Below are 15317 nucleotides of genomic sequence, written 5' to 3'. Positions count from 1 at the left end.
ATTTAGTATAACCACAAATCCTATCCACTTTTTTAGTTCACTACTGGGAAACACATCCCCAATTCCCTTTAAAGCCTTGAACACAAATTCAGGAAAAAAGTATTAAACAAAAGATAACCAAAAGCAAACTCTTCCATTGCAAAACAAAAAAACATAGACTCACCCATGATCAAATCCAGACAACGGGCATTACTTTCGAAAGGACAAGAAAGTTACCTCTCTCAAGGAAACCAAGAAGTGCCTCAAGGAGAGGTTTAAGATGTCTAGGGTTTGTTTTCGCATTTAATTAAAATATTTCCTAGTCTAAAATGCTTCCTATTGTTTTCGTGTTTCACATTACGTTCAACACTCTTAATGTGTTTTTAGATTTTTTGTTGGGTTTAATTGCTATTTTAATTTGTGCTTGTGAAAAAGAAAAAGAAAACTAAAAAGTTGTCTTTGTAAGAAAAAGGGAAAGGAAATAATTAGAGGTAAATAAAACAATTAAACTTTAATTAATTAAAATAATATTACCAAGGGTTTCTAAAAAATACTTAGCACATTTTCAGGATTTGAAATCAAACCCCTAATTTAACTAAGGTTATTAAAACCCTCGTAAGTGTTTACGTTTTCAAGGGTTTTAATAACCCCAGTTAAAAACATAAAGTCTTGTAGTGAAGGAGAAAGGAAAAATAGAAAAAAGATTTTATATTAGTTCATTTCCTAACCACTTAAGTAAAATTAATTTTTTTAATAGTTTAATAGAAAATTATTCTAGTTTCATGTTCTTCTAAGTAACATTTCTCTATGCATTGACATCTTCTCATTCATACTCTTAGTATGTATATATGTTTTTGAATATGATCCTTTTTACAACAAAAAAAAAGTCTCAATTGAATACCATTAAATTTTAATGTACTTTTTAAAAAAATCATGATTGTTTTAATTGAATACCACAAGACCTTTTTATATTAATCTCTTTATTGAATACCATAAGAATTAATTATAAGAAAAGTTTTTCTGAGATCCTAATCTAATACGCCCGTAAAATATAATGCAAATATGCATGCGACACTTAGATCAACTCACCAAGGGTATATGCTAACACCACTCTCAAGGTGAACATCCACTAGTAACTTTTTAGAGTTACAAAGTATTGTCAAGATACTTTGAGCATACAACATCATTCATAGGTCATGGGGAGATCCTAGATTAAGTTCTCTCCAAATGTCCAAATTCAAAGATCTTTAAAGCTCTCATTGACATGGGATTCACATATGTACCATGAAACTAGTTTTGTGTTCATATGATGCCTTTTTCATACAAAATTCATATAATTTATTTGATTCAAAAGTTTTATTATTAAAAAGGTTGCACATCAAGTATTGTCATAAACTTTTTATTCATCTAAAAGAGGCTATACATAGTGTCATCAAAAGGTATTTATACATCTTAGCCTTTTTATTATTCATCTTATCATACATTCTTAGTATCTCATCTTTCTTTATTTAATATTGTTTTATTTCATCACATTGTAGGGTTAAAAGCTCATAAAGATCATCATAACTAAGTTTAGCAACATAAGGGGTTGGTGCATAACATCAAACCCAAGCACTTAATGTCATAGGTGCAAAGAGCAAGGGTTGCTCTTCATGGCTCCCATGCTAAGCGTGACTTGGCTCACACTGAGCATTAAAACCATTGACAATCCCTATGATTAGGGTGCTCAATGTTAGAAGGCCCACACTTAATGTTAACAATCATAACTTTTCTGTGCCAAATGGGGTTTAATGTGATCTAGCACACTTAGTATCTAAATATGGTTTACTTTTTGTGGCTTTGACACTTAGTGCAACTTGACCCACATTTAGCGTCAAAGTACTAGGGGCTCTGTATAACCTTCACACTTAGTGTGAGAATGCCCATGCTTATCACCCAAACAAACTAAACTCCTTATGGCTTTTATTCTTAGCGTGGATGTATCAACACTTAGCATTAGATGAAATGAGACAAGCCCTACACATCTAGGAGTCTCATGCTTGGTGTGGATAACTTCATGCCATGTGTACGGACTCATGAGAAGACCATTTAGGATTTTATGAAATCCCCTCAACCTCCTTCCATTTTCTCAAGACTTTTACATTTTGGCTTATTAATTTTTGTATAATTTACATATTATATATAGATACACTTAGAATAACATATGTTACATCATACTATGCATCAAAACATCCAATAATCCAAACATTAAGGTCATGCATCAAGAACCCTAACATTAAGGAATCTTATACAACATAATAAAATTCATAACATTCATCATGCTCTTAACTCAAATAATTCAAACATAAATATAGCAAAGTTTTGAAATGTAATAATCCAAACACACTAGAATGAGAGGGATCAAAATATTAATACAAGTGTGAGATTATACATTTGAGCATGACTTAAAAGAATTAATTTGTACTACCTATAATAATAAGATGCATATACTTTTTGATAGCTCATGACAAAAGAATTTTACAATTAAGAGTGCTTGACTTAGAGCAATTTAAGGGATGAGTGACCTTTTGAGAAGTTTTTCAAAAACGGTGTGAGTGATGATAAAACACGTAAAAAAGTCTTGTTTTGATTTGTTGGGATAGTCGTTGATCCTAGAGGTTGCCAGATATCTAAAAAAGAGCTACCTATGAAGGATTATAACCAATAAAGGGTTTTGAATAACAAAATATTATGTGAAGTGTCATTGTATGTAGCTAGTGTCATGGAGTGTAGCCATTAAGATGTCAAATCTAAGGGGTATTACAAATAGTATCAATGCCTAGTTCTCTCCCAATAAAGTGTGGTTCAGGGATAAACCAAGCAGAAGTTGGTGGGCTTGTAACAGCCTAGACACACCAAAATGAAAAAGATCCAAAGATTTGTAAAGGTGTGAGATTGTGTAGTTTAAGATGATTTAAAGGAATTAATTTGTACTCTCAATACCAATAGAATGCATTTATTCACTACAAGAAATTTTGAACTTTCAGAAGACCAAAATCCATGGGTAATCCAAAAAATTCGTGGTTAACACTTTATTTTCGACGGATTACAGACGGACAATAATCCGTCGGTAAATTGCTCGTCTAAAAAATTTACCGATGAATTACAATTCATGGGTAACTTTCCAACAGAATTACCCACGAATAAAATCCATGGGTATTGTTGATAATATTTTAAAAAAAATCATTTTGAAATTATATTAAATAACACCCTTATTTAGTGCAACATCCCTCAAACCTTTCAGTAGCTCCACTCCATGACACTCCATTGAGATATTTGTCCACTTTTAGGATCAAAGATTGACCCCACAAATCAACACAAGACTCTTTAGCGTGACTTGTCGTCACTCGCACATTTTTCTAGAAAACTTTCCAGAAGGTTACCCACCCCTAAATTACTCCATGTCAAGCACGCTTTACTGTGAATTTTTTTAGGAATAAGCTACCAAATAGTATATGCATCTCATTGATATAGATAATACAAATTAATTCCTTCAAGTCATCCTCAACTATACAATCTCATATTTGTACAATCTTTGGATTCCTCTCATTCTAGTATATTTCACAAATTACAATATAATATAATACAATAATTTTTATGTAAATTAAAAAATACTAATATTTTAGTCTGTGTATTTCACAAGTTACATTTTTATTATATATAATTAAAATTTATAATAAATTATATATAAAAATATATATTAAATTAAAATTAGTTAAATCAATAAATTAGTACCTATTCAATGAATAATTAACTTCTATATATAAAGCACAAATGTCTTTCTTGTACCATAGAGTTTTTAGAGACTTTTCTTTAACTAGAAGAATTTTATATATTTTTAATTTTTTTTATCTAATTTATTTTTTATTTATCATTATTTCTTATAAATTAATTTTATTATTTTTAACATAAATTATTAATAAAAAAATAATTACCCACGAATTTATCTGTTGGTAATTACTCACGAATTTATCTTTCGGCAATTATCCATGGATAAATCCGTCGGTAATTACCCATGAATACATCCGTGGGTAATTTCTTGAGTAATTATTTAATTTAATTTTCATTTATCAAAATTACTTATGTATTAATTTTATTATTTTTAACATAAATTATTAATAAAAAATAACTACCCACGGATTTATCCATCTGTAATTACCTACGGATAAATCCATCGGTAAATTATCCACGGATATATCCCTGAGTAATTATCTAATTTAATTTTTATTTATCATGCATCAATATAATTTCATTAATTATATATTTCTCAACTTAAATAAAATTAATTATATAATATTAAAATATATTGGTAGTAAATTATTATTTTATACTATCATTTAATTATAAATTATATATATATATATATATAATAGTTGGTATGGTAAATTAATTAGCATGAGAAAATTAGTTAATTATTTAAGAATTTAATTTGTTAATATTTTATCATTAATTTTTTTAAAGTTACCGACGAACTTTTTTGTATTTTCTACGAACATTTTAGACAGATAATTCGTGGGAAATATCTGTCTGAAACATCATAATTTTTCCATTGAAAAAATCTGTGGGTAACAATCATTAGAAATTTCAGACAGAAAAAATTTGTGAGTAATATCCGTCGGAATCATTTATGTTTTAGACGGATACATATTCGCGGAAAAATTCGTCGGTATTGTCATTTTTCAAACGGATATTTATCCGTGAGAAAAAGTCCGTCATTAATGAGTGTTTTTTTTTGTAGTGATTTTTTGACAACTCTTCACGAAATAACATCATAGTTAAGCGTGTTTGGCTTGGAGCAATTTAGCAATACCATTCTAGAAATTTTCCCATCAAGCGTGCAAGTGAAGACAAAACACATTGAAAAATCTTGTGTTGATTTGTGAGGACGATTGTTGATCCTAGAGGTGGTCAGGCATCTTAAAGTGAGCTACCCATGGAGGGTTCTAACCACGAGGAGTTATATAAAGTTTCACTATGTGAAGTGTCATAGAATTGAGTCATTAAGACGTCAAATCTAAAAGATGTTACACAGGATATTCACAACCTATCCAAAATAACGCCAATAAATACAAACTTACAAGATAGGATCAAAGTCGCTAACCACAATTTGAATTAGTCTTATGAGCATGGTAGTCTTACTCCCCCATGCATATTTGGAAAGAAGTTTTCTCTGAGGCAAAGGTGCAACAATGTTGTTGCTCAAATTCCTAGTTCATAAGATGACTATCATGCAAAACTAGGGTTCCAAGAGGCAAATAACACAAGCATCAAATTATGTAAAAGACTAAGTCAAACCTTAAAATCTTTTAAAAAAGAAATTGGGTCAAACCCAATATTCCTTATTATAATAGTAACAATGGATATAGTCTAAATATGATATCCAAGAAACTAAATTTAAGCAATTATCAACTTACTTACAATTTTTAATTGTTTGAGAGATCTAAAATTGTTTGTGAAAGTGCAATTGCAAATTGCATAAATTGGAGTTTATTAAAAATATTTAGTGTTTGAATTTGGAGATTAAAACTCCTAGAGTTTTAATTTCAATTGACTCTAATTCACTCAAAATTGATATACCTAAACTCTTAGATAATTTTCCATTTCCCATTTATTAGTTAATTATGTTGTTCATAGAAATTACCATTTTCTCTAATTTAATTTTTCAATTGTTTGTAGGCTAATTCAAAATTAGAGAAACATGCCCACAAGGAAATTGATTAAACATTTAATCAAACAAAAAATTTCAAAATTGAATTAATCATACACATTCTTAATGAATCCCAATTGTTTATAGAACCGTTAATTTTTGTTCATTGTTCATTCCCATAAATTAACCTTAATATGCATTCATATTGATAAGTTCATCATGTAGAGACAAAACAATAAAATAATTCAATTATACATAAGAATTCAACATATTAATATTTGAGATCAAGTAGTACAATTTACATCATAATCGTTGTAGAATAAATTACCCATACATGATAGGCAAAAATTCTAACATCTTTCTAAAACTCATGACAACAAGGAGAAAAAAATAAAATGAAAATTGAAATACCTACCTTATATACCGCTTAGAGACTCTACATATATAATTACCTCTATACATCAAAGATTATAGAAATGAAAAACTAAGTGGAACTAATAAACAAAAAATCAAGATACCTACTAGATTCCAATTTTGTCTTATTTATAAGAAAAACAGGAGCACGACAACATGGTTATGTTGTTCAAATAGCACGGGCGTGCTAGCTTAAAACTTGGGGGTGCATCTAGGTTTGCACGATAATGCTATTCAAATGGCACCACCATGCTTATCTAGCAAGGGTGTGCTTCTTCTAGCCTTGGACATGCTTCAGAATTAGCACGACCAGACTACAAAGGAGCACAATCATGCTTAATTGACTCAATATTTCGTGCTTAGTGTAAGCAATTATGCGTTCCTTTCATTGATATGGTAGTATCAATATATACATCAGTACAAGAGGAGTCTTAGCCTATGATTGTGAATCCCATTAAGATTGTGGATCCCATTAAGATGGTAATTGATCTCTAATAATTATGTATAAGAGGAATATTTTCTAAATATTAATTATGTTGTCTAACACACCCCCGCAGTCGAAGCGGGAGGGTTCCGTACATTGAGACTGTCTCTAAAGTCTTCAAAGAGTATTCGCGGAAGTCCTTTAGTGAAGATGTCGGCAATTTGATAGCGTGACGGAACATGAAGGACACGAACCTGTCCACGAGCCACTTTCTCGCGAACGAAGTGTATATCCATCTCAATGTGTTTGGTGCGCTGATGTTGAACAGGATTGCCTGAGAGATATATTGCGCTGATATTGTCACAATAAACTAGTGTGGCCTTATGAACCGGATGATGTAGTTCAAAGAGAAGATTCCGGATCCAACAAGACTCAGAGACCACGTTAGCTACTCCTCTGTATTCTGCTTCAGCACTGGATCGAGACAAGGTTGGTTGACGCTTAGAGGACCATGAGATCAGTTTGTCTCCAAAAAATACACAATATCCAGAGGTGGAGCGTCTAGTATCTGGGCATCCACCCCAGTCAGCGTCAGTGTAGGAGAGAAGACCAGAGATTGTGGATTTATGAAGACGTAAACCATGATCAAGGGTGCCTTGAATGTAGCGCACAATTCTTTTAAGAGCATGCATGTGGTCATTTGTTGGCGCATGCATATGTAAACAAACCTGTTGCACAGCATATGATATATCCGGTCTTGTGAAGGTGAGATATTGCAAAGCTCCTGCTAAACTTCGATAATGTGTGGGATCTGAGTAGGGAGGTCCAGAAGATGCACTTAGTTTAGCCTTAGTGTCGATCGGCGTGGTGGATGGCTTACAAGAGCTCATGCCGGCTCGCTCAATAATGTCTTCTGCATATTTACGTTGAGAAAGTAACAACCCACTTGCATGTCGTGTAACTGCAATACCCAGAAAATAGCTCAAAGGACCCAAGTCTTTCATAGCAAATTCAGAAGCAAGTAGTGACATAATGGATTTATGAAGAGTAGTAGAGGATGTTGTGAGAATGATGTCATCAACATAAAGTAGAATGTATGTCGTGTCAACTCCTTTATGATAAATGAATAGTGAATGATCAGATTTGCTATGTGAAAAACCAATAGTGGAGACAAAATCAGCAAACCGTTGGTACCAAGCACGAGGGGCTTGTTTGAGTCCATAGAGAGATTTCTTCAATAAGCACACATAATCGGGATGAATGGGATCTCTGAAACCCATCGGTTGATGCATGTATACAACTTCATGGAGCTTACCATGCAGGAAAGCATTTTTAACATCCAATTGATGAATGGACCAAGATTGTGATAGAGCAATGCTCAAAACGGTCCGTATAGTTGCCGGCTTTACGACGGGGCTAAAAGTTTCATCACAATCCACACCAACCTGTTGAGACCTGCCATCACAAACAAGACGGGCTTTGTGCCGCTCAAAAGAACCGTCAGATTTCTTTTTAAGACGAAAAACCCACATGGAACGAATAATATTAGCATCAGAAGGACGAGGAACCAACTCCCACGTCTTATTTTTAATAAGAGCATCAAATTCATCTAGCATGGCCATTTTCCAATTCGGGTCAGACAAAGCAACTTTTGGGTTACGGGGAAGGGGTGATGGTGCAATGGAGGTCGTCAAGTTGAATTGACGTTTGGGCTTATGAATCCCATGCATGCTGCGTGTTTCGACGGTTCGAGGTGGGGCTTGATTTATTTGGGTCAGACATGGGCTAGGTGGCATTGTGGTCGTTTGAGGTGAGAGGGCTGGTGGTGGTGTATTAGGTCGTGGAGATGTGGGTGAATTTGGTTCGGGGTTGGGTGGAATTTGTGGTGTATTATTTGGCTCAGCTTGTGTTTGATGAGTTGAGGTAGGTTGAGTATGTAAGTGGTGATGCCAAAAAGGATGTAAGCTTTCATTTAAAAAATCATAGGTGTGAGATGTGGGTGAATGTAGCTTGGCAAATGGGAATTGCAACTCATCAAAAATGACATGTCTACAAACGATTATTTTTCCATTTGATAAATCATAACATTTATATCCTCTGTGATTGTTTGGGTATCCCAAAAACACACAAGGGGTGGAACGAGGTTGTAATTTGTGGATTGTGGTGGAGGGAAAAAGAGGATAACACAAACAACCGAAAACCCGTAAATGTGTGTAAGATGGATTTCTATGATAAAGTATTTGAGTGGGAGAATAAGTTGAGAGTAGCTTGCTTGGGAGGATGTTTAAGAGGTAGGTTGCCATGTGAAGTGCGTGATGCCAAAATGATGGTGGCATAGAGGAATGAGCAAGGAGAGTTCGGATGAGGTTGTTGATGGCTCTTATTTTACGTTCGGCTTTGCCATTTTGTGGAGATGTATATGGGCAAGAGAAGCGAAATGTCATTCCATGAATGTGACAGAATTTTTTAAAAACTTCATTATGGAACTCCTTCCCATTATCACACTGAAAACATTTAATATTTCTTTCAAATTGAGTGTGAATGAATGCACTAAAAGACAAGAAAATGGAAGAAGCCTGTGATTTTCTGCCAATTGGAAAAGTCCATAAGAAATTAGTGTAATCATCCAAGAAAATAATGTAATATTTATGGCCTGCAGAACTTAAAATTGGTGATGTCCATAAATCACAATGTATTATATCAAAGGGTTTGGTAGTGGAAGAATTTGAAACAGAAAATGGCAACCTAACATGTTTCCCCAAAACACAAGATTGACAAACAGACGAAAGACTAGAGTGTTCACAGTCAATAAATTTATTTTTTCTAAGGGAGCGTAAAACAGGTGCTCCCAGGTGTCCTAAGCGGTTATGCCATAAAACATAAGAAAGGGCTGCAAAAGTTGATGGAGTGTTTGTTGATGGAGTGTTGGTGATAGGATAAAGATCACCAGTGCTATCACATCTCATTAGTGGCATCCCCGTCGGAAAATCCTTCACAGAAAACCCAAAAGGATCAAATTCAATAGACACAAAATTGTCAGTTGTCAAACGACGTACAGAGATCAAGTTTTTAATGAGTTTAGGGGCATGCAGAACATTGTTTAAAGTTAAGGGTGGGTGAGGAGGTGATAAGGTTGTTTTTCCATACCCGCAAATTGGAATTTCATGTCCACTGCCAACAATAATATTTTTGTTATTGCTCAAATTAAAATAAGACGAGAGAGTACCTCTAGAAGCGGACATGTGTGATGTGGCACCGGTGTCCATGTACCAATTTTCATCAGGAACGTTCAGAGATAAAGTTTGCATTGCCGCATTAATGTCGGTGGGTGCATGTTGTGAAGGAGGCCCATGAGCATTGAATGCTTGTTGTGGGCGAGTGCCAAGAATTCCAGGCTGACGTGCAGGAGGAGGCGGAGTCCATGAAGATGTGGGGTAAGGGCAAGGAGGACCAGCCCATGGGTGTTGTCCCCAAGGTCCCCACGGGGGGTATGACATCCACTGGGACTGTTGTTGTTGCCACGGTCGTTGCTGTTAGGGTCCACCATGTTGTTGTCCATTGTTGTGGTGGTTGTTGTTGCGACCTCTGCCTCGACCGCCACCATTACGTCCGCGTCCACGGTTTTGACCGCGTTTCGAGCCATTGTTGCCACGATTAGAGGAAGGATGAGGGCTGGAATTGTGACCGCGACCAACACTAGATGCATCATCAATGGAGTGGTTGGTTGTGAGGAGAGCGGTGCCGGCGTTGTTGGCGGCGGAGGCAGCCTGCTTTGCTTTGCGAGTTTCTTCAAGGATTAACCTTGATCGTGCCTCATAAAAGGGTGGTAAAGGATTAGTTTGCTGAATGAAAGTAGCAACACCATCATAGTTCTCATTTAAACCCGCAATTAATTGAAGAACTAACCTTTGATTTGAGATTGGTGCACCAACGTTAGATAGTTGATCAGTAAGCATTTTGAGTTCTTGGCAGTATGCCGAGATGTTGGGATAGTCGTCCATATGAACGTGAGTGAATTGATTCTCCAGGTAGACAGCGCGTGAGTTTTTGTTGTCCAGGAAGATATTTTGTAATCGTTCCCATGCTTGTTGTGCAGTCGAATCGGGTTGTAAGATGGAGTGTAAAAGATCGTTGGAGATGGTGCCGTAGATCCATTGAAGGACGATAGCATCCAAGCGAGACCAAAGTGCTGGATCGACTTCGGCAACTTTTTCCGTTGCCGTGTCAGTTGATGTTGGTGTAGGTGGGAGAATGTGATCGATGACTTGGTATGCTCGGCAATGGATTTTGAACAACTCTGCCCATGAAGAATAATGACCCTTTTCCATTTCTAAAGTGATAGGAATGAAATTCTTAACGTTGTTGACAGCAAGTGCGGGGTGAAATTTGGTTTCGTCGGCCATTGATGTGAGGGAGAAAAGGAGATGGAATAAAAAAAAGAGAAAAGAATGAGGAGAGAGGCTCTGTCTTGTGAGGGCATGTAGGGTTTTCAAGGATCAGATAGTGACTACTGATACCATGTAAGCAATTATGCGTTCCTTTCATTGATATGGTAGTATCAATATATACATCAGTACAAGAGGAGTCTTAGCCTATGATTGTGAATCCCATTAAGATTGTGGATCCCATTAAGATGGTAATTGATCTCTAATAATTATGTATAAGAGGAATATTTTCTAAATATTAATTATGTTGTCTAACACTTAGTTTGAAGTAATGTGTGCTTCGAGGGCGTGCAACCCAACACAACCGTGTTTTGAGATAGCATGTCGTGCTACATTCTTAAGCTCCATATGAAGTCTTTTTCAACATGTTTATTTTTTTTCATCAATTCCCTCATTTGTTCTTTTCACCTGCCTCATGCGATCTAAATAAAATAAATGCGAGTTTTGCTAAAGAACGTGAACAAAAAATTGGACAAAATAACAATTTATGGCATGTTAAAGTGTAGTAGCTAGATGGGGGTTTAACAACATAAAACTAATTTGATACTCTGACCGATGAAGGTTTTAGAAAACAAATGAAGCATGATGCATTAAAGCTTAGGATGAATTAGCCAATTGATATCATCAATATATTTTTCTTCACGGAAAACATCTGTACAACCTATCTTGTCTTTTTCGTTTTTGACTTGTTTGTTATTATTAAAATAAGATTGGATCGAATTCAATTTTTGACGACAAAAACCAACCAATGATGAATACGGCTCATGTTACAAATAATATTCTTATAAATTGTCTTAGATAAAAAAAATAAGGAAATACTCATATAGTAACAAATCTATCAGCATTAAAATATGCGAACAAACATAATACAATTTCAGCATATGACATATTAATTATGATTTAATTAGATAAGTTTATAAATTATATTATAAATTTTTTTAGATAAATCATAATGGGTTAGATAAAAATAATCTATTAGCTAGTTCATTTAAATTCATTAAAAATTTACATAAATATTCAATCCATTTAAATAAAAAAAATCATCAAATTCATCTATTAATAATTTTTCATGGATGAATGTCTAATCCATCTATAAAAGTAAAATTTGCAAAATTAAATATTTTTTTTAAAATATTTTATTTATCTTTCTTTTCTTTATAAGTCATTATAATTTTATATAGTCTTTTAAAATTTACAAAATTTATTTTTATGTCAAAATAACCTTTTAAAATTCAATCCAAAGAATATATCATATTGTAATTCAATGTATTTTGATAAAGTAATACATGAACCGTTAACCATCCATAAAATTAAATGAATGTATTAAATTTAATTCATTATTTATTTTTATTATAATAGATGAATTTGAAGGATTTACTAGTGGATGGAACAGATGAATGATGTATAAATGAATTCATTTGTCACCTTAAGTTATGACAACATTATGTGGATGGTAAGTATTAGACCTAAGAGATAAACTTTGTATCATATATGCCAAAGCATGAAACATTCTAAGTATCATATCATGATATATATATATATATATATATATATATATATATATATATATATAGAGAGAGAGAGAGAGAGAGAGAGAGAGAAAGAGAGAGAGAGAGAGAGAGATAGAGAGAGAGAGAAAAAGAGAGAGAGAGTGGGGAGGGATCCACTTACTCTAATAGTGAATCTACATAAATTTACTCTACTCAATAATTCATGTTCTACATCAAATTTTAACAATCAAACCGTTAAATTAAATATTTTTAGTACATAAATCAAGTATATAATTTTTTTAAAAAATTTGAAAACTATTTGCTTTGAGAATCATACAATCTCGCTACATCAAGCTATTTCATGGATTTTTGTTGGGGATGCATTGTCTAGCAGGTTGTCCAAAGGTCATTGCTCTCATTCTATGGTAGAGTTTCAAATTATGAAACATTTTTCTAGCTACTCTTAAGCCTCCTATTGACCATGTTATTAAACAAGTTGATTGGTATCCTCTAGCTATTGGTTTCATTAAATGTAATATTGATTGTGGAGCTTGTGGAGGTCTCGAGCATACAACTAGTGGTGGTATTTTTAGGGATAGTGGTGGTGCTTTTGTTGGTGACTTTACCTCATATATTAACATGTAACCAATCCTATAGGCAAAACTCATTATACTAATGATTAGTGTTAAATATGCTCATTCAATTGGTTGACATCAACTATGGTTGGAAAATGATTCGGAGTTTGCTTTAAAAGCTTTTTCTAATGTGAGCCTAGCCCCTGGGATCTCCATAACATGTAGAAGCATTGTTTAATTCTTCGTTTACAAATAAATCTTGTCTTTTCTCACATTTATAGGGAAAACAATCAATGTGCTGAAAAGTTAGTTAGTTTTGGACTTGTTTATGGATGGTTTTTTATGGTGGCATGTTATGCCCTCTTTTATTAGGTTTTTTATGGTGGCATGTTATGCCCTCTTTTATTAGGTTTTTTTTCTTCAATAATTGGAGTGGTTTACCATCATTTCGATTTTGTTGATCAGTACATGAGTTTTAGTCTATGTCTCCCCATGTATATTTTTATTTTTATTTTTTCTACTTTTTATATATTTTTTTGGTCTGTTACAAATGATTGATTGGTCTCGGGGTGTTTACCATGTTGGAATGCCTTGATCCTGCTTAGCATGCCAATAATTTTACTAAAAAAAGGCTTTCTTTCTCTCTCTCTAAAAAAAAGAAAAAAAAAAAAAAAAAAAAAATATATATATATATATATATATATATATATATAAAAGGATCCACTTACTTTAAGAGTAAGTCTTGATAGACTCACTTCACTCAATAATTCATATTTTACATTAAATTTTATTGATGCGACAGTTAAATTAGAAGTTTTTTAATACATAAATTTAATTTACAAATTTTTATAAATAAAAAATAGTACTTCGAGTTTTTAATTCAAATCGAGGGAATATCGCATTATAATCTTGTCTAATTTTATTGCTTCTTAATTGTTCGAATTATGGTTCTTTTTTCTATCTCTTGGAAACTAGTTATATAATGGTGAGAATACAATGGATCGAGTATTTTTGGTCAGTAAACATTTTGGTCCATTACGTGAGATGTTGCTTTAAATTAATACTTGAGTTGTTGCTTTCGGTACACTTTTATTGCCAACTAATTATAGACCCACTCCTCAGATATTTAGTTTTCTTTGTCTTACTACGCCAGACAAACATTTAATGTATAAGACACTTTGTACGAGTAAGAAGGATAAAATTTATCCGTAATTCTTTATATATGTTGTTTGCTATTATTTTTTTAATTAAAATTAGCTGGTTTAAAAAAATTGTATAAAAATTTATATCAACATAAATTATTTAGGAAAATTTCTAATTCCTAATAAAATAATAACATCTAAAGCACATAAAAGCTAAATTAAAATTTTTCACTGTATAAAAGCTGGTTGAAGTCGAAAATTATATCAGTATATATGTCCTGGCCCAGTTTTGTCCCTCTATAAAAGCTAGCTGGATATCGATAGCTATATAGCAGCATGCTTTTGAGTCCAAATGCATCCCACGCAAAACAGAGGAGGCTTCCATTTTCAGAGTGGCTGCCATAACGAGTCAAAGTATGACAATAATTTTGTAACATGGCTAGAATACTTCATTTTGATATTCAGTGGACCAACACTGATAATAAATGATTAATTTATATTTATAAAATATGATTTTTGTTAGTCAATTTTTTTTTTAATATTGATAAAAATTGATCTTAAGAATAATTCATTTCTCATATCTCAAAATAGGCCTTAAAATCGCTGAACAAAAAAATTTGATTACAACTAGTCACATTTAATTGTTGATTTAGGGAATATGTCCGATGACTGATGAACTTTTTTTTAAAAAGAGATTTAATATATATATATATATATATATATATTAAAATTGAGATTGTAAACTTAATTAACAAATATGTAATGAATCATATTAATCTTTAGTAATATTTGTTAGCCATAGGAACTAGATTTTAAATCAATAGAATAAAATGGCCACAAACAATCAATAGAATCTCATATCATGCATAAATATTTCACATCATGCACACCATGCAAGAGTATTTCGTGACTTGTATAGGATATCAAGTGATCTCAATTTTGTTATAAAGCTTATACAATAATCTACAACTTTGATCTTGACCTCGAGTTTTGATTCTTCCATCTACTTTTTTTAAACTTACAAAATTGCAGTGCTTCAGCTTAAATCTAACAATTTAACTTTTCTCACTAATTTGATCATGACATGAGTTCTAAATCTCCTTTATAGGCGATTTTAATGGCATTGAAAAACTAACATCTAGGGATACAATTCTTATAAATA

Source organism: Cajanus cajan, chromosome 8 (assembly GCF_000230855.2).
Source record: "Cajanus cajan strain Asha chromosome 8, NIPB_CcT2T_4, whole genome shotgun sequence".
NCBI classification, from domain to species: Eukaryota; Viridiplantae; Streptophyta; class Magnoliopsida; order Fabales; family Fabaceae; genus Cajanus; species Cajanus cajan.
The sequence above is the reverse complement of the archived record's forward strand: the minus strand, read 5'-3'. Positions refer to the sequence as shown.